This window comes from Mobula hypostoma, chromosome 12, assembly GCF_963921235.1.
Source record: "Mobula hypostoma chromosome 12, sMobHyp1.1, whole genome shotgun sequence".
NCBI lineage: Eukaryota > Metazoa > Chordata > Chondrichthyes > Myliobatiformes > Myliobatidae > Mobula > Mobula hypostoma.
The window spans coordinates 10,990,152-11,009,302 of NC_086108.1; positions in this window are offsets into that span (position 1 = coordinate 10,990,152).

The following is a 19,151-nucleotide window of genomic DNA, read 5'->3' on the forward strand; positions in this document are numbered from 1 at the left end:
ACACATGTACACAGAACTAGGGTAATAGGAATCAACCAAGCTCTATCGCAGTCTAGGGGTAAAATGATCAGTCTTAAGTGACGCGGAGTTCAGTTCGGCTTAGTACAGTTCGTAGTAATCGCTGCTGTGCCATTGGGGGGGGGGCGGGATTGCAGTTTGATCCAGGCAGATCTTTGATGTCTTTGCAGTTGGTTTTCGGGCGGACCCTTTTATGTTTTCCATCCCGCTGTGGTCACTGACTGTGACCCCTCCATTCCGGATACGACCGTTCTTCCGCGGTGAACCCGGCACCCAGGCAAGGGCGGACACACACACCAGGTTCCCACCGATCATACCTTTACACCCTGTGAGTCTATGGTCGGTTTCCGCGAACCGGACCTCCAAACTTTCACCAACTTGTGGGGCACACCACTCTTCCAGGGTCTTGTTATCTCGTGATCTCGTGTGTCCCGTGCCTTAGCGAACCTGTTCTTTTTATCCCCCTGATGGGGTATCGCCTGTCCATCAAACTTCGAACAGTTCAGGTTCAAAACAACCGGTCTGTCAATATTCTGAATTGTGTTTCTTTCCATTATCTCTCTCTCCTCTTTCATTAACATTTTGAATGTTTCTCCATTGTCTCCCTTATCTCTCTCATTAGCATCAATCGTCTGATAACTTGGTTTGGCGTCACACTATGTCCTCTAGTCTTCGACTCCCCCAGTATAGAAGATATCCTCTTCACATACACTCTATTGAGGCCTTTTAACATTTGGTGGCTTTCAAAGAGGTTACCCCTCCTTTTTCTGAATTCCAGTGAGCACCGGCTCAGAGCCATCAAGCATCAGTGGCCAACACTCTGATCAACAGGTTCCCACATCGGACTGTCAGACAGGACCATGTCCTTGTGAAAAGGAGATTAATGAGTGGGTTGTCAATCGTGTTATCCAGGTGAAGAACTGACATTTTATGTACACTCGGCCTTATAGAATCAAGACCAATAGCTGGCTACTGATTATGGTTGTGTGTGGAACCAGAATTGTTGCTGCCTCCACAGCCATCTGCTGTTAATCTGTGGGGTGTAACATGTACTTTACTGCCTGGTGGGTAGATGATTAGAGTGGAATTTATTTCCAACGCAGGTTCCATCCTGGAGTGTGGCCACAAAGTGACAGCGAGGATGTAATTAGGTTCCTCTGTCATTAAGACAATGAGCAATGTCTGGGGGATCTGAATCCTGTGCGTGGATTGTGAACGAGCTGGAGAGGCATCAGTAACATCCTGGGCCAGGTTAAAGGAAGCAAAGGAATTTATTTTTGTCTCTTCTGTGTTTAGACACCTATAAGCCTGACTGGTTGAGGAGAGCTTTTCACTGCATGCCTGCTGACTGCGTGAGCATCTTTGTGGGCTAATTTAGGCTGGAAATCATGTGATCAAACACCCTTGAGGGGTTCGCCAATGCTGCAGGCTCCTTCCACTGGCTTCCTATGCCAGGTTGTACACCCTCACTAATATGGCTCTCAACCCACTGTGGGCTCCGAGGGACCTGCTGACTTTAGCAGACTGCAGCCTTTCTTGGTTTCTGTGCCCAGCAGGTCTCTTGTGGCTCCAGTCGATGAAATACAGGTTGCTTCCTATAACAAAGGAGGTGAGTGAAGAAAGCAAACAGTCCGGCGTGGGAACAGTTCAATGCAATAACCCTGACACTGCCCCCCTCAGCTGCCCACCTATTACTGAGACACCAAGTACATGAAAGGCCCTGGATCACCCCTCCCCTGCTGACCTAATTCCAAAAGAACAGCCCAGGATTGAAACATTCCAACATCAAAACAATTTCTTCTGCCCTACCACTGGTAGGCAGAGGGTCATGGAGTCACAGAAAACAGGAACAGGCCTTTCAGCCCATCTAGTCCATGGCAAACTATTACTCTGTCTAGTCCCATTAGCTGCCACCTGGACCATAGTCCTCCACAACCCTCCCAGGCATGCACTTCTCTTGAGTATTGCAATCAAACCTGCATTCGCCACTTCCACTGTCAGTTTATTCCACACTCTCCTTGTGAAGAAATTCCCCCTCAGGTCCCAATTAAATGTGTGGTGCGTGGCCAAGTGGTTAGGTCGTTGGTCTAGTGATCTGAGGGTTGTGGGTTTGAGCCTTGGCTGAGGCAGTGTGTGTGTCCTTGAGCAAGGCACTTAACCACACAATGCTCCAGTCTACCCAGCTGAGAATGGGTACCAGCAAAAATGCTGGGGGTTAACCTCGCGATAGACTGGCGTCCTATCAGAGGGGGAGTCTCGTACTCTCAGTCACTTCACGCCACGGAATCCAGCATAAGCTCCGGCCTGATGGACCATAAGGCTCGTGACAGACTTAAAAATAAAATCCCAATTAAATACATCACCTTTCATCCTTATCTCATGACCTTTAGTTCTTGTCTTACCGAACCTCAGTGGAAAAAACCTGCTTGAATTTACCCTATCATTATCATCATCATCATCATTACATGCCACGTCATCATCATTCTGTGCCATGCCATATGATATGGGTTATCATGGTCTTTCCACAAGCATGATTGATCTTGGCAAATTTTTCCACAGAAATGGTATCCCATTGCCTTCTTCTGGGCAATGTCTTTGCAAGACAGGTGACCCCAGCCATCATCAATACTCTTCAGAGACTGTCTGCCTGGTGTCTGTGGTCGCATAACCAGGACTTGTGATATTCACTGGCTGCTCATTTGACCATCCACCTCCTGCTCCCATAGCTTCACGTGACCCTGATCAGTGGCAGGGGGGGGGGGGGCTAAGCAGGTGCTACACCCTTGCCTAAGGGAGACCCATAGGCTAGCGGAGGGAAGGAGCACCTTACACCTCCACCAGGGTAGAGGTGTATCTCCACCCTGTCACCAAACCCATCTATACTCTTCATCATTTTGTGTACCTCTGTCAAATCTGCCCCCATTCTCAAGGAGAATGGGATCATTTGGTCATTAAAGGAATGATAATATTTCCTTGGGAAAGCTGTACAACTTGCATAAACAGATTAGGAGTAAGGACATGAGAGACAGCAGATACTGACATCCAAAGCAACAACAGGATGCCAAGGGAACTCAACAGGTCAGGCTGCACCTGTGGTGGGGAATGGACAGTCAATGTTTTACAAGTTTTCTAAGCAGCCCTCAAGACATCATTGTGGTTCACCAGCACCATCAAGGAGAAGGTTCAAGCGCCCCAGGACTCACACCACCAGGTTCAGGAACAGTTGTTACCCCTCAACCATCAGGCTCCTGAACCAGTATGGATAACCACTCACCACAATGAGCCTCAGGTCCCACACCACCAGGGTCAGGAACAGTTATTACCCCACAACCATCAGGCTCCTGAACCAGTGTGGATAACCACTCACCACAATGAGCCTCAGGTCCCACACCACCAGGTTCAGGAACAGTTATTACCCCACAACCATCAGGCTCCTGAACCAGTGTGGATAACTTCACTCACCACAATGAGCCTCAGGTCCCACACCACCAGGTTCAGGAACAGTTATTACCCCACAACCATCAGGCTCCTGAACCAGTGTGGATAACTTCACTCACCACAATGAGCCTCAGGTCCCACACCACCAGGTTCAGGAACAGTTATTACCCCACAACCATCAGGCTCCTGAACCAGTGTGGATAACTTCACTCACCACAATGAGCCTCAGGTCCCACACCACCAGGTTCAGGAACAGTTATTACCCCTCAACCATCAGGCTCCTGAACCAGCGTGGATAAATTCACTCAACTTCACTTGCCCCATTATTGAAATGTTCCCACAACCAATAGATTCACTTTCAAGGATTCTTCACCTCATTTTCTCGATACCTATTGCTTATTTATTTATTATTATTATTTCTTCTTTTTGTATTTGCACAATTTGTTGTCTTCTGCACTTTAGTTGACAACCCAAGTTGGATGGTCTTTCATTGATTTTATTATTGTTATTATTCTACAGATTTATTGAGTACGCCCACAAGAGAATGAAAAAAGGTTGTAAATGGTGATATATATGTGTTTTGATATTTCCTGAAGGATAGAAGAGATTTGATAAAGGTATACAAAATTATGAGGGGTATAGATAGGGTAAATGAAAGCAGGCTTTTTTTCCATTGAGGTCAGGTGGGACTACAACCAGAGGTGATGGGTTAAGAGTGAAAGGTGAAATGTTTTAAGAGATCCTGGGGAGCGGGGGAATGTCTTCACTCAGAGGGTGGTGAGAGTGTGGAACATGCCGCCAGTACAAGAGGTGATTGTGGGTTCGATTGCAACATTCAAAAGAAGTTTGGATAGGGACATGGATGGGAGGGACAAGGTGTGACAATCCAAACTGCAAAGCCTACGTGGTTCCAACAGAGTTATATATCCCAGAAACTGACCCCTAATCTGTACTCATCCATGCCGATCGTAGTGCCTACCTGAATTATTCCTATTTTCAGATGGATGGCTTCTATCCCTTTAAACTGTTCTGATCCACACTTCGAATGTGAAGACCTACAACTATATACTGGATGGGCTGAAGGGCCTCTATCCCTGCTGTGTTGTTATATGACTCTACGGCAAAGACATTCAACATCTCTTTGGAACCAGCCACTGCTTGCCCGGGCTTCAAGGCAGCCACCACCATCCCAGAGCTGACCTACCTCAGTGACTAACGTCCAGTGGCAGCGACCTCAATAGTAATGAAATGCTTTGAACGACTGGTTATGGATCTCATTAAATTCCATTGGACTCTTTCCAGTTCACTTATCACTGATGTCCGTAATCGCTCCCATTACCCCTCTACCATCAGGCAGAAGATACCGTAGCATTAGGACAAGAATTGTTAAGATGAGGAATGGCTTCTTCCTCCAGGCCATGAGCCCTGCCTCCACCGAGATCGCGTGACATATGAAGCGGCAATGGCATTAAACTGTCTACTTTTTACTTGTGTTGTAAGTGCACCTTATTACTTGCCAATTTATTTGTGGCGATGTTACTTTATGTGCCGCGTATGTGAGTTATATGTGCTGTGTTGTGCACCTTGTTATTTCGTTTAGTGGCAGGGTTGAATAGCTATAAACTTGAACTTGAAACTGAAATACATGATATCTCACAAAATTAATAGAAAATGGACATTGAGTATTTATATTTAAAATACAGTGAGAAATATCAGATGATATGAAAACTACCGAGTGGTTGGGGGATGGATTTAAAGTCAAAATACATTTATTATCAAAGTATGTTTATTATATACAAGCTCAGAATCAGAATCAGGTTTAATATCATCAGCATATGTCGTGAAATTTGTTGTCTTTGTGGTAGCAGCACAATGCAATACATAATAATAGAAAAAGTACTGTGAATTACAATAAATATACATATTAAATAGTTAAATTACATAAGTAGTACAAAAACAGAAATAAACAAGTAGAGAGGCAGTGTTCATGGGTTCAATGTCCATTCAGAAATTGGGTGGAGGAGGGGAACAATCTATTCCTGAATCACTGACTGTGTGTCTTTAGGCTTCTGTACCTTCTTCCTGATGGTGGCAATGAGAAGAGGGCATGTTCTGAGTGGTGGGGGTGTTTAGTAATGGATGCCGCCTTTTTGAGACATCACTCCTTGAAGATGTCCTGCACATACTACAGAGGCTAGTGCCCTTGATGGAGCCGACTAAGTTTACAACTCTCTGCAGCTTATTTCAATCTTGTACAGTAGCCCCCTCCCCTCCCACACCCCCCCCCACCACCCATACCAGACGGTGATGCAGCCAGTTAGAACGCTGTCCACAGTACCTCTGTGGAAACCTGTGAGTGTCTTTGGTGATATATCAAATCTTCTCAAAGTCCAGATGAAATATAGCCACTGTCATGCCTTCTTTGTAACTGCTTTGATATGCTTGGTGCTGGAGAGATCTTGACACCCAGGAACTTGAAATTGCTCACTCTCTGCACTTTTGACCCGTCTATGATGACTGGTGTGTCTTCTGTCGGTTTACCCTTTCTGAAGTCTGCAATCAGTCCTTGAGATTACAGGCAGCCGCAAAACAATAGAACCCATTAAAAAGAAGACTGTCAAATACCCAATAAGTTGAGTAAACCTTGTGGAGCGGTGAGCTGAACCAGCCCATCCCAGGGATTTCATACAATCCCTGATTTGAACGAAAGCACGGTCATTTTCTTGACTGCAATCACTGTCTCAAGTATATCCCTGTGGAATTACTTCCTACTTCTTACATCACTGGCGTTTGGGCAGCAATGAAGATCCTCCGTCTCTGGCAGCGTTCAGGGCTTCCTTCATCATGTCAGTAGCTTCCCCTCAGTTTTCACTAAACACAAAATACTCTGCAGATGCTGGGGTCAAAGCAACACTCACAACACGCTGGAGGAACTCAGCAGGTTGGGCGGCATCCGTGGAAAAGATCGGTCGATGTTTTGGGCCGGAACCCTTCGTCAGGTCTGAAGAGAGAAGGGGCAGAGGCCCTGAAAAGAAGGTGAGGGGGAGGGTGGGAAGGAGAAGGCTGGTAGGTTCCATGTGAAAAACCAGTAAGGGGAAAGATAAAGGGGTGGGGGAGAGGAGGCAGGGAGGTGATAGGCAGGAAAGGTGAAGAAGGAATAGGGGAAAACACAATGGGTAGTAGAAGGAGGCGGAACCATGAGAGAGGTGATAGGCAGCTGGGAGAGGGGGCAGAGTGAAATAGGGATAGGGGAAGGGACGGGGAGGGAATTACCGGAAGTTGGAGAATTCTATGTTCATACCAAGGGGCTGGAGACTACCTGGACGGTATATGAGGTGTTGCTCCTCCAACCTGAGTTTAGCCTCATCACGGCAGTAGAGGAGGCCATGTATGGACATATCTGAATGGGAATGTGAAGCAGAGTTGAAGTGGGTGGCAACCGGGAGATCCTGTCTGTTGTAGGCAACAGACAGGATCTTTCCATTCCGGGACATCTCAAATGCCCTCTTGCTTTAAGGATCTTGGTTTCCCTTCTGCTGTCATCAATGATGCCCTCACCCGCATCTCCTCCATTTCCCGCACTTCAGCCCTCAACCCGTCCTCCCACCACCCCAACAGGGACAGAGTTCCCCTTGTCCTCACCTACCACCCCACCAGCCTCCGGATCCAGCACATTATCCTCCGCAACTTCCGTCACCTTCAACAGGACCCCACCACTAAGCACATCTTTCCCTCTCCAGCCCTCTCCGCTTTCTGGAGGGATCGGTCCCTCCGCAACTCCCTGATCTACATGTCCCTCTCGACGGATCTCCCACCCGGCACTTATCCCTGTAAGCGCAAGTGCTACACCTGTCCCTACACCTCCTCTCTTGCCACCATTCAGGGCCCCAAACAGTCCTTCCAGGTGAGGCAAAACTTCACTTGTGAGTCTGTTGGGGTCATCTATTGCATCCGGTGCTCCCGGTGCAGCCTCCTCTACATCAGTGAAACCCGACGCAGATTGGGGGACCGCTTCGTCGAGCACCTCCGCTCCGTCTGCCACAACAGACAGGATCTCCCGGTAGCCACTCACTTCAACTCTGCTTCCCATTCCCATTCAGATATGTTCATACATGGCCTCCTCTACTGCCATGATGAGGCTAAACTCAGGTTGGAGGAGCAACACCTCATATATCGTCTAGGTAGTCTCCAGCCCCTTGGTATGAACATAGAATTCTCCAACTTCCGGTAATTCCCTCCCCCTCCCCCTCCCTTCCCCTATCCCTATGTCACTCTGCCCCCTCCCCCAGCTGCCTATCACCTCCCTCATGGTTCCACCTCCTTCTACTACCCATTGTGTTTTCCCCTATTCCTTCTTCACCTTTCCTGCCTGTCACCTCCCTGCCTCCCCCTCCCCCACCTCTTTATCTTTCTCCTTACTGGTTTTTCACCTGGAACCTACCAACCTTCTCCTTACCACCCTCCCCCCACCTTCTTTATGGGGCCTCTGCCCCTTACCTCTTCAGTCCTGACGAAGGGTTTCGGCCCAAAACGTCGACTGATCGTTTCCACGGATGCTGCCCGACCTGCTGAGTTCCTCCAGCGTGTTGTGAGTGTTCCTCACTTCTCACTACTGTCAGTCATGCAAGTCCCGGGTGGAGACTCAGGAATACCGTCACACACAGATGTAGAAGGCTTCTTCATTGCTGTTTCAGTAACAGTTTTGTTTTACCAGTCAGGTTTGTTAGCCCTGAACTGAACCTGGAGGACTGGTGGACCACACTTAGTCTGACCTCTACCCTTTGACCTGTTCGGCATGGGTGATCCTACGGGAACCAAAGTATAAAGCCCTGACTCCAGCCAACATATCTCACCGGGTCATTGAGGCACGCAAGCCTCCAAACCCAACGAGAAGGTTGTGGCCCTCTTGGAGGCACCCCCCCCCCCGCGTCCCCCCATCCCCCCGGAGCTGGCCACCTACCAAAGGAGCTACAGCTCCGAAGCTGTAATCCAGGTACAGATGGGTCTGGAAACAGTGACATGTTGTTAAATTGAACCCACTTGTGGATGAGATGTAGATTTTCCTGTGCTTGCTGTTAATTTCGTTTAGATTGATTTCCTGGTGGTGTAATTAAATGCACCATGTACCAAGGCATACAAATTGGTGGCATTAATCAGCAGTTTATAGAAAGAGAACTGCGGCCAAGGAGTTGTTCATTTATGAGGTTCGGGCTACATCTGCCACAGTATTGAATCATTCAATGTTTCATAAAATCAGACTTTGCCCAGTTAATTCAGAAGAGTGTCCACAGATGCTTCCAAACTCTTTGGCAAGATGAGTGAACTGACGTCAGCCTTCCCTCCTGGGCCTGAGACTCTCTCTCCTTTTTTTTTGACAAAACTACAATAGTTTATTTACACAAAAATACACAAAATCAAGAATTTACAAGACAGTGAACAAATTAAAGTTGAAATATGATTATTGGCGACATGAGAGAGTCTGCAGATGCTGGAAATCCAGGGCAACACAACAACACACTGGGGGAGCTCAGCAGGTCAGGCAGCATCAATGGAAATGAATAAGCAGTTGATGTTTCGGGCTGAGACTCTAATTCAGGACTGGAAAGGAAGGGGGTAAGATGCCAGAACTAAAAGGTGGAAGGAGGATAGCTAAAAGGTGATAGGTGAAGCCAGGAGGGTGGAAAGGTCAAGGGCTGGAAAAGAAGGAATTTAATAGGAGAGAACAGTGGATCATAGAAGAAAGGGAGTGGGGGGGAACAGGGGGAGGTCATAGGCAGGTAAAAAGAAGTAAAATGTCAGAGTGGGGAATAGAGCAAAGCGGGCGGGGTGGGGGGCAGGTGAGGAATTTGTTCACCGGAGGGAGAAATCAATATTTATGCATTAGGTTGAAGGGTATCAATATGGAATATAAGCTCTTGCTCCTCCACCCTCATCTTGGCACAAGAGGAGGCCATGGACCAACATCGTCGTGGTTGTCCCTCAAGGTTGAGGATGATGGTCTTCGTTCTGAAGAAGTGGCCCACAGAGCGAAGACACCTGTGCGTGTATTTGTTTAATGTGTACTTGATGTTGCACTCCAAGAGGCACACGATACTTCACAAATCAACCAACTGATTCCAATGGCATGGAAACCACGACGATTGGAGCTGATGGATTTGTTGCAGCCTTCATCCGCCTTCGCAGCCGTTGAGTTTGAAGTAACTTCGTCCGCCTGTTCCACCATTGAGGTCTTGGTTGGATTGTTCTTTGTCAGGGACCTCACCCTCGACCTTACCGCCATGGGTGACCCTACCAGGAGCATAGCCCCAGATGGCGCTGCTCTGGAGATCTCAGGACCACACAAGCTTCTCCACCACGACAAGGTGACAATCCAGGGAGAAGATGGACTAACATATCGTAATGGGAATGGGAGTGAGAATTTAAATGTTTGGCCATCAGAAGGTCCTGCTTGTGGTGGATGGTGTGGAGGTGCTCAACAAAGCAGTCCCCCTATTTTCGACAATCTCTCAATGAAGTGGTCCCCCAACTTACAGTCTATAAAACAGTCAGTCCCCTGGCGGGGCACACTGTACCCACGGTGACCATATGTTCCCTCTCCAAGGATACCCAGGCATGAATGTGTCTCTGGAAGAGAGGTAGGCTGTCGTCCCAGGAAAAGCCCTCGACTCCCCATTTCCTGGACCGATGAATGGCCAACTTGGCCAGGCCCTGCAGCAAGCCCAGCAGTGGACCCTCCAGGTACACTGAAGCAAAACAACCAGATATAAGGAGCAATAGTCTGAATGCTGATGGCCTCCTTTGTGCATGGTACTTCTGGGCTGGCTGTGTGTATACCCATGACCGTGTCGCCACCCACACTTCTAATCTGCTACTTAAGTTTGCCGATGACACTACATTGATTGGCCTTATCTCAACAATAATGAGGTGGCCTACAAGGAAGAAATCAGCTCTCTGACACACTGGTGTCAAGAAAACAACTTCTCCCTCGATGTCGCAAAAACAAAGGAGCTGGTTGTGGATTACAGGAGGAATGGAGACGGGCTAACCCATATTGACATCAATAGATCTGTTGTTGAGAGGGTAAACAGCTTTACGTTCCTCAACACCCACATCACTGAGGACCTCACATTGTCTGTACACACCAGCTGTGTGGTGAAAAAGACACAACAGTGCCTCTTTCACCTCAGACAGTTGAGGAAGTTTGGTATGGGCCCCCAAATCCTAAGAACTTTCTACAGAGGCACAATTGAGAGCATCCTGACTGGCTGCATTACTGCCTGGTGTGGGAACTGTACCTCCCTTAATCGCAGGGTTCTGCAGAGAGTGGTGCAGACAGCCCAGCACATCTGTAGTTGTGAACTTCCCTTGATTCAGGACGTTTACAAAGACAGGTGTGAAAAAGGGCCCGTGGGATCACTGGGGACCTGAGTCACCACAACCACAAACTGTTCCAGCTGCTGCCATCCGAGAAACAGTATCGCAGCATAAAAGCCAGGACCAACAGGCTCCGGGACAGCTTCTTCCAACAGGCCGTCAGACTGATTAATTCATGCTGATTTGAGCGTATTTCTATGTTACATTGACTGTTCTATTTATTATAAATTGCAAAGTATGTATTATAAATTATTATGATTGCACATTACACATTTAACTGGAGACGTAATGTAAAGATTTTTACTCCTCATGTATGTGAAGGATGTAAGAAATAAAATCAATTTAAATCAATTCACAAACACAACAGGCTGAAGTTTTCCCCATTCCTGTCCTATGATGGATGTGTGAGGTGAACTGAACATGTAGGGACTCTTTTTCAATTTTGTGTTTTAAAATTGGATTCAGCAGTTTTTGCAGGTCCAGGTGACTTCTTCCAGTTCATCTGCAAAACAGCTTACTCTTCTATTCTCATGTCTCTCCTTTCTTTTCAAGGCAGCTGGGGTTGTGTCAGAGTCCATGATCTCCAGATGCAGCTCAAACTACGGTTCTCGTGCTTGGACTTGCCATGTATCCTGGTGTTTCATTATCTCCAGGCGCAGCCTGAAAGACCCATGGCCGATCCAGTTCCTCGCCAATGTTGCCAACTGAAGCATCGCAGGAGACTGAAACACTGGAACGGGAGGCGGTGGGTGTGGCTGTCAGAAGAAGGCTCCTGCACATGAGCGATCTTCTCTCTCTCTCTCAGTTAATGATGAGTGAGATTCTGTTGGGCCTCAAGTCAGGGATCTCAGGCAAGTGACGCAGCAGATTGTAACATCGAAACAGTGAGTTGCTGGTCTCCCCTTTTGTTGTTGCAGGAGTCATATCTCTCTCTCCCTCTCTAGTGAGTGAGGGAGAGCCTGTCTGAAATGTTGAAGTGCTGGGATAGACCGTAGTTTTTGATGGACTCCGGATCATGGTCTCTGAGGACTTTGCTATTGTTTGCATGGTGGGGAGGGGATGGAATTTGATACTTTTGTTGTTGTTTGTGCCTGGGAGAGGCGGCTTTGTGGTTCTAATGTTTCTGACATTCATTCTTTGAGGGTATTTTTCTATTTCGTGGATGTCTGTGAAGAGTAAGAATTTCAGCTTGTACCTGTATACATTCTCAGTCAGGAAATTGAAACATTTGATCCATTTATTCTGTGTTTCTCACGCATTCTTCATGGTGTTTGCCTGTTTTTTTGCATGTTGTTTGGGAGGGGCTGCTCTTCCTCTTTGAATGGGTACAATGATTTTCTTTGTTTGGTGGCTCTCTGTGGGAAGACAAACCTCAGGGTTGTATATGAGATGAATCTCAGGTTGTAAATGAGATAAATGTCATGATTGTATATGAGATGAATCTTAGGGTTGTATCTGAGATGAATATTAAGGTTGTATATGAGATGAATCTCAGGGTTGTATATGAGGTGAATCTCAGGGTTGTATATGAGGTGAATCTCAGGGTTGTATATGAGGTGAATGTCAGGGTTGTATATGAGATGAATCTCAGGGTTGTATATGAGGTGAATGTCAGGGTTATATATGAGGTGAATCTCAGGGTTGTATATGAGGTGAATCTCAGGGTTGTATATGAGGTGAATGTCAGGGTTATATATGAGGTGAAACTCAGGGTTGTATATGAGATGAATGTCAGGATTGTATATGAGATGAATCTCAGGGTTGTATATGAGGTGAATGTCAGGGTTATATATGAGGTGAATGTCAGGGGGTTGTATATAGAACATAGAATACTACAGCACAGTACAGGCCCTTCGGCCCACAATGTTGTGCCGACCCTCAAACCCTGCCTCCCATATAAGCCCCCACCTTAGATTCCTCCATATACCTGTCTAGTAGTCTCTTAAACTTCACTAGTGTATCTGCCTCCACCACTGACACAGGCAGTGCATTCCACGCACCAACCACTCTCTGAGTTAAAAACCTTCCTCTAATATTCCCCTTGAACTTCCCACCCCTCACCTTAAAGCCATGTCCTCTTGTATTGAGCAGTGGTGCCCTGGGGAAGAGGCGCTGGCTATCCACTCTATCTATTCTTCTTATTATCTTGTACACCTCTATCATGTCTCCTCTCATCCTCCTTCTCTCCAAAGAGTAAAGCCCTAGCTCCCTTAATCTCTGATCATAATGCATACCTTCTAAACCAGGCAGCATCCTGGTAAATCTCCTCTGTACCCTTTCCAATGCTTCCACATCCTTCCTATAGTGAGGCGACCAGAACTGGACACAGTACTCCAAGTGTGGCCTAACCAGAGTTTTATAGAGCTGCATCATTACATCGCGACTCTTAAACTCTATCCCTCGACTTATGAAAGCTAACACCCCATAAGCTTTCTTAACTACCCTATCCACCTGTGAGGCAACTTTCAGGGATCTGTGGACATGTACCCCCAGATCCCTCGGCTCCTCCACACTACCAAGTATCCTGCCATTTACTTTGTACTTTGATGAATGTTAGGGTTGTATATGAGGTGAATCTCAGGGTTGTCTATGAGATGAATGTCAGGGTTGTATATGAGATGAATGTCAGGGTTGTATATGAGATGAATCTCAGGGTTGTATATGAGATGAATGTTAAGGTTGTATATGAGGTGAATCTCAGGGTTATATCTGAGATGAATCTCAGGGATGTATATGAGGTGAATCTCAGTGTTGTATCTGAGATGAATCTCAGGGTTGTATATGAGGTGAATCTCAGGGTTGTATATGAGACAAATGTCAGGATTGTATCTGAGATGAATCTCAGGGTAGTATAAGAGGTGAATGTCAGGGGGTTGTATATAAGTTGAATGTTAGAGTTGTACATGAGATGAATCTCATGGTTCTATATGAGAAGAATGACAGGGTTCTATACTGCATGAATACTTTGATAATAAATGGACTCTGACCTTGACCACCTGTACCTGTTGATACGAGCACCCATGTACGCCTGGTCTGCAGGTCACAGAAGGAAGCAGAGCTGAGGCACTGGTCTCATCCTCATCTATGTTCTAGGTGCAGCACAAACATCTTCAGAAAACTGAGGTGGCAGATGGGGGGAATGGGTCCCATGACGCAGAGAAGAGGTGGAACACAGTATGGTTACTGAATGAGAAAGTTGAGTGTTGTCACAGCAACAGCCTTGCACTCAATGTCAGTCAGACCAAAGAGCTGATTGTGGACTTCAGAAATGGTAAGACAAGGGAACACACACCAGTCCTCACAGAGGGATTAGAAATGGAAAGAGTGAGCAGTTAAACCATAAGACCATAAGGTATAGGAGCAGAAGCAGGCCATTCGGCCCATCGAGTCTGCTCTGCCATTTAATCATGGGCTGATCCAATTCTTCCAGTCATCCCCACTTCCCTGCCTTCATCCTACACTCTTTGATGCCTTGGCTAATCAAGAACTTATCCATCTCTGCCTTAAATGCACCCAATGGCTTGGCCTCCACAGCTGCTCATAGCAACAAATTCCACAGATTTACCACCCTCTGACTAAAGTAATTTCTCCGCATCTCAGTTCTAAATGGACACCCTTCAATCTTAAAGTCATGCCCTCTTGTCCTAGAATCCCCGACCATGGAAAATAACTTTGCCATATCTAATCTCTTCAAGCCTTTTAACATTTAGAATATTTCTATAATCCCCCCTCATTCTCCTGAACTCCAGGGAATATAGCCCAGGAGTTGCCAGATGTTCCTCATACAGTAACCCTTTCAGTCCTGGAATCATTCTTGTGAATCTTTTCTGAACTCTGTCCAATGTCAGTATGTCCTTTCTAAAATAAGAAGTCCAAAGCTGCACACAATACTCTAAGTGTGGTCTCGCAGTAAAATATGACTTCCATCATGCTGAGTGTCTGCCCCTAGTCTGAGGGAGAGGAGCAGGGCGAAATCACCTTTATTCAGGGGTCTGTGGGAGGAGCCACAGGGGCAGTCAGCAGAGGGGCATGTCCAGACAGATAACCCAATTACAACATATATATATGGTTTACCACACCATCCCAGTCTGTTATATCTGTTGCCCACACCTCTCTGTCCCCCTCCCAGTCTGTTACATCTGTTGCCCACACCTCTCTGTCCCCCTCCCAGTCTGTTATATCTGTTGCCCACACCTCTCTGTCCCCCCTCCCAGTCTGTTATATCTGTTGCCCACATCTCTCTGTCCCCCTCCCAGTCTGTTACATCTGTTGCCCACACCTCTCTGTCCCCACTCCCAGTCTGTTACATCTGTTGCCCACATCTCTCTGTCCCCCTCTCAATCTGTTACATCTGTTGCCCACACCTCTCTGTCCCCACTCCCAGTCTGTTACATCTGTTGCCCACATCTCTCTGTCCCCACCTCCCAGTCTGTTATATCTGTTGCCCACACCTCTCTGTCCCCCTCCCAGTCTGTTATATCTGTTGCCCACACCTCTCTGTCCCCCTCCCGGTCTGTTACATCTGTTGCCCACACCTCTCCGTTCCCCCCTCCCAGTCTGTTATATCTGTTGCCCACACCTCTCTGTCCCCCCTCCCAGTCTGTTATATCTGTTGCCCACATCTCTCTGTCCCCCTCCCAGTCTGTTACATCTGTTGCCCACACCTCTCTGTCCCCCCCCCGGTCTGTTACATCTGTTGCCCACACTCTCTTGTCCCCCTCTCAATCTGTTACATCTGTTGCCCACACCTCTCTGTCCCCACTCCCAGTCTGTTACATCTGTTGCCCACATCTCTCTGTCCCCCTCCCAGTCTGTTACATCTGTTGCCCACACCTCTCTGTCCCCCCCCCCCGGTCTGTTACATCTGTTGCCCACACCTCTCTGTCCCCCTCTCAATCTGTTACATCTGTTGCCCACACCTCTCTGTCCCCACTCCCAGTCTGTTACATCTGTTGCCCACATCTCTCTGTCCCCCTCTCAATCTGTTACATCTGTTGCCCACACCTCTCTGTCCCCACCTCCCAGTCTGTTATATCTGTTGCCCACACCTCTCCGTTCCCCCCTCCCAGTCTGTTATATCTGTTGCCCACACCTCTCTGTCCCCCTCCCGGTCTGTTACATCTGTTGCCCACACCTCTCCGTTCCCCCCTCCCAGTCTGTTATATCTGTTGCCCACATCTCTCTGTCCCCCTCCCGGTCTGTTACATCTGTTGCCCACACCTCACTGACCCTCTCCGCGCACGGTTTGTTACATCTGTTACCCACACCTCACTGCACCCCTTGCCAGCTCACTAGCTCTCCCTCTATGCCGGTGAAATATGATGTCTCCTTTTACGAGTCATTTCTTCCATCTGCAATTCAAGAGACAGGTGCTGATAAGCAAAATGTTCCGAATGGAGCAAGTTTAAAAAAAGACAATTTCTCCTAAAGAAAGCAATTTGAAAAAGATTTCTCCGGAACCCTTTAATGGCTTGTGTTTGACCATTTATTTTCATAGCAAAGACAGTGCCACAGGTGACGTGGATTCAACGCTCTCTGTACAACCACCTCTGCACGAAGCCAGATCCCAGTTCTGCAGGGCTTCCACCAATCCTACCAGGACTTTTCTCCTCTTTTATGTATCCTATATATTACAAGTGTGGTTCTGCTGCTGTCGGAGCCTGTTATCTTCAGTCTGCAATGCGATTTCGAGCTGATTGGGCGATCTGCCACTTTGTGGTCTCCAAGAGTGTTCTACAAAGCACACGGCGTACGGGCTAGGAATCCTGGAGACGGAGCGGGGACCCATCATTGACTCCATCTCTCGTCAATTAAAGCGCTGAAGAAGATTGAAGTCATCTCGCTTGTTGCTGTCAAGGGAAGTTCCCAGCGTTCGAAATGGTCTCTTTCTCGCTCTCCTCGATGATGTCAGCAGGTGGAGCTGCAGCAAGGTTTAATCAAGCAACACACATCAAAGCTGCTGGTGAACGCAGCAGGCCAGGCAGCATCTCTAGGAAGAGGTACAGTCGACGTTTCGGGCAGAGACCCTTCGTCAGGACAAACTGAAAGAAGAGCTAGTAGTTTGATGGTTTGCACTCTAGTTCACTTTTTATGAATTATTTTTGGGCGATTTTTGAATTGGGGCTGCTGGCAGATAAGTACTGAGCTGAACTGCACTGAGATATGCCTTTTGACTTTGTGTTTTATATTCTGTGTTTTTGCTTTTTTCGTGCCATTTGTGTAATTTTTTTGGGGGAAAGTAGGGGGCGGTGGGGGGGTTTGATGTCTGATGTTTTTCTGGGTTTTCTTTGTCTCCTGACTGTCTGGGGGGAGGATGCATCTCAGGGGCGTATATTGCCTACGTACTTTGATAATAAATGTACCTGGAATCTTTGACCTCGCCAAGTCTGATGCTTAGACTTTGCTGGGTTGTGCATACTGTCCAAGGTGATAGTTGCTTGGGGATGGAGACTTTGTCTATTGTCTCAGGTGGTTTGTAGTCTGAGAGCACGAGCAGTCAGACAAGCAAAGTTCAGTCCCAAATCTGAGTTTCAGCTGCCTGGGAGGGTTTAGAATCTCCAGCTAATGTGCTGGTAAATGAGTGGTGGTGCTGGAGGGAGACCATGCCATCTCTCCTTCTAACCCATAAGTCATAGAAGGAGTATTAAACCATTCAGCCCATCAAGTCTGCTCTGCCATTTCATTATGGCTAATCCATTTCCCTCTCAACCAAATTCCCCTGCTTTCTCCCTGTAACCTTTCACACTCTGACTATTCAAAAACCTATCAACCTCCAACTTAAATACACCCAGTGACCTGGCCACCACAGCCACCTGTGGTACTGAATTTCTCAGTTTAACCACCCTCTAGCTCAAGAAGTTCCCCCTCACCTCTGTTCTGAATGGATGTCCCTCTATCTTAAGGCTGTACCTCTGCTCCCAGGTTCCATCACCAAAGGAAACATCCTTTCCACATCCGCTCTGTCGAGGCCTTTCAACATTTGATAGCTTTCCCCCCATTCTTCTGAATTCTGCTGCGTACAGGGCCAGAGCCTTCAATTGCTGATCATATGATAACCCTTTCATTCCTGGAATCATTCTCGTGAACCTCCTCTGAACCCTCTCCTATGTCAGGGTCAGCACCTTCAATAAGGGGCCAAAACCCATCACAGTACTTCAAATGAAGCCTTACCAGTGCTTTATAAAGACTCAGTATTACATCCTTGTTTTTATATTCCATGCCTCTTGAAATAACTGTTAACATTGCATTCATGTTCCTCCAAATTCTGCAAGGCCTTGGTCTAACCTCTGGTCTGCAAGGAGGACATTGGCCATTTAGGGGGAACCTGTCTGCATCTTCTCAGAGCCCAGTCTGATTCACGTTAACATCAAGGTTCTCCTCCGACTGCTTCTCCAACTGGCTGCACAGGACCGTGATCATTTCCAGCTCAGATTATCTAACTTTTCACAGCTGGAAGTCAGTTCTGGAATTAGAGAAGTGTATATGTGTGTGGGTGGGAGGGAGAAAAATGGTTTGACTTCTTTGCTATGTTGTTCTGCTGAGCATTGTGGGTATGAATGGGTGGCAACACCCTCAGATGTGTTGGCTGTCAAGCAAATGACATACTTTACTGTATGTTTTAATGTACACGTAATAATTAAACTTGAATCGTGAGTCTTCAGTGTGTTTACCATGTACTTAATGAATTAAAACATCCTGAGGTCCTCCAGAATCAGGTTTAATATCACTGGCATATGTCGTCAAATTTGTGGTTTTTGTGACAGCAGTCCAATGCAATACATGATAATAAAAAAAGATAAGTTACAATAAGAAGTATATATATATATATATATATAAAATAAGTAGTGCAAAAACAGAAAAAAATAGAGAGTTTGTGTTCACGGGTTCAATGTCCATTCAGGAATCTGATGACAGAGGGGAAGAAGCTGTTCCTGAATTGTTGAGTTTGTGTCTTCAAGCGTCTGTACCTCCTCCCTGATGGTAGGGGACAAGTCCTGGGTGATGGGGTCTTTGATGATATTTGCTGCCCATTATGCCGGTGGTGTTTAGGGCAGCAAAGGAGGTCCTCCATGTCTGGAGTTGCTCCCAACTTCGTTCATCACGTCAGTAACTTCCTCTCCGTTTTCACTGCTGTCTTTCATGTGAGTCCCAGGTGGAGACTCAGGAATACTGTCACACTCAGATGTAGATGGATTCCTCATTGCTGTTTCTGCAATTTTGTTTGTCTGGTCAGTTTGTTAGCCCTGAGCTGAAGCCCTGAACCTGGAGAACCGGTAGACCACTCTTAATGTGGCCTCTACTGTTTAACCTGTTTGGCATGG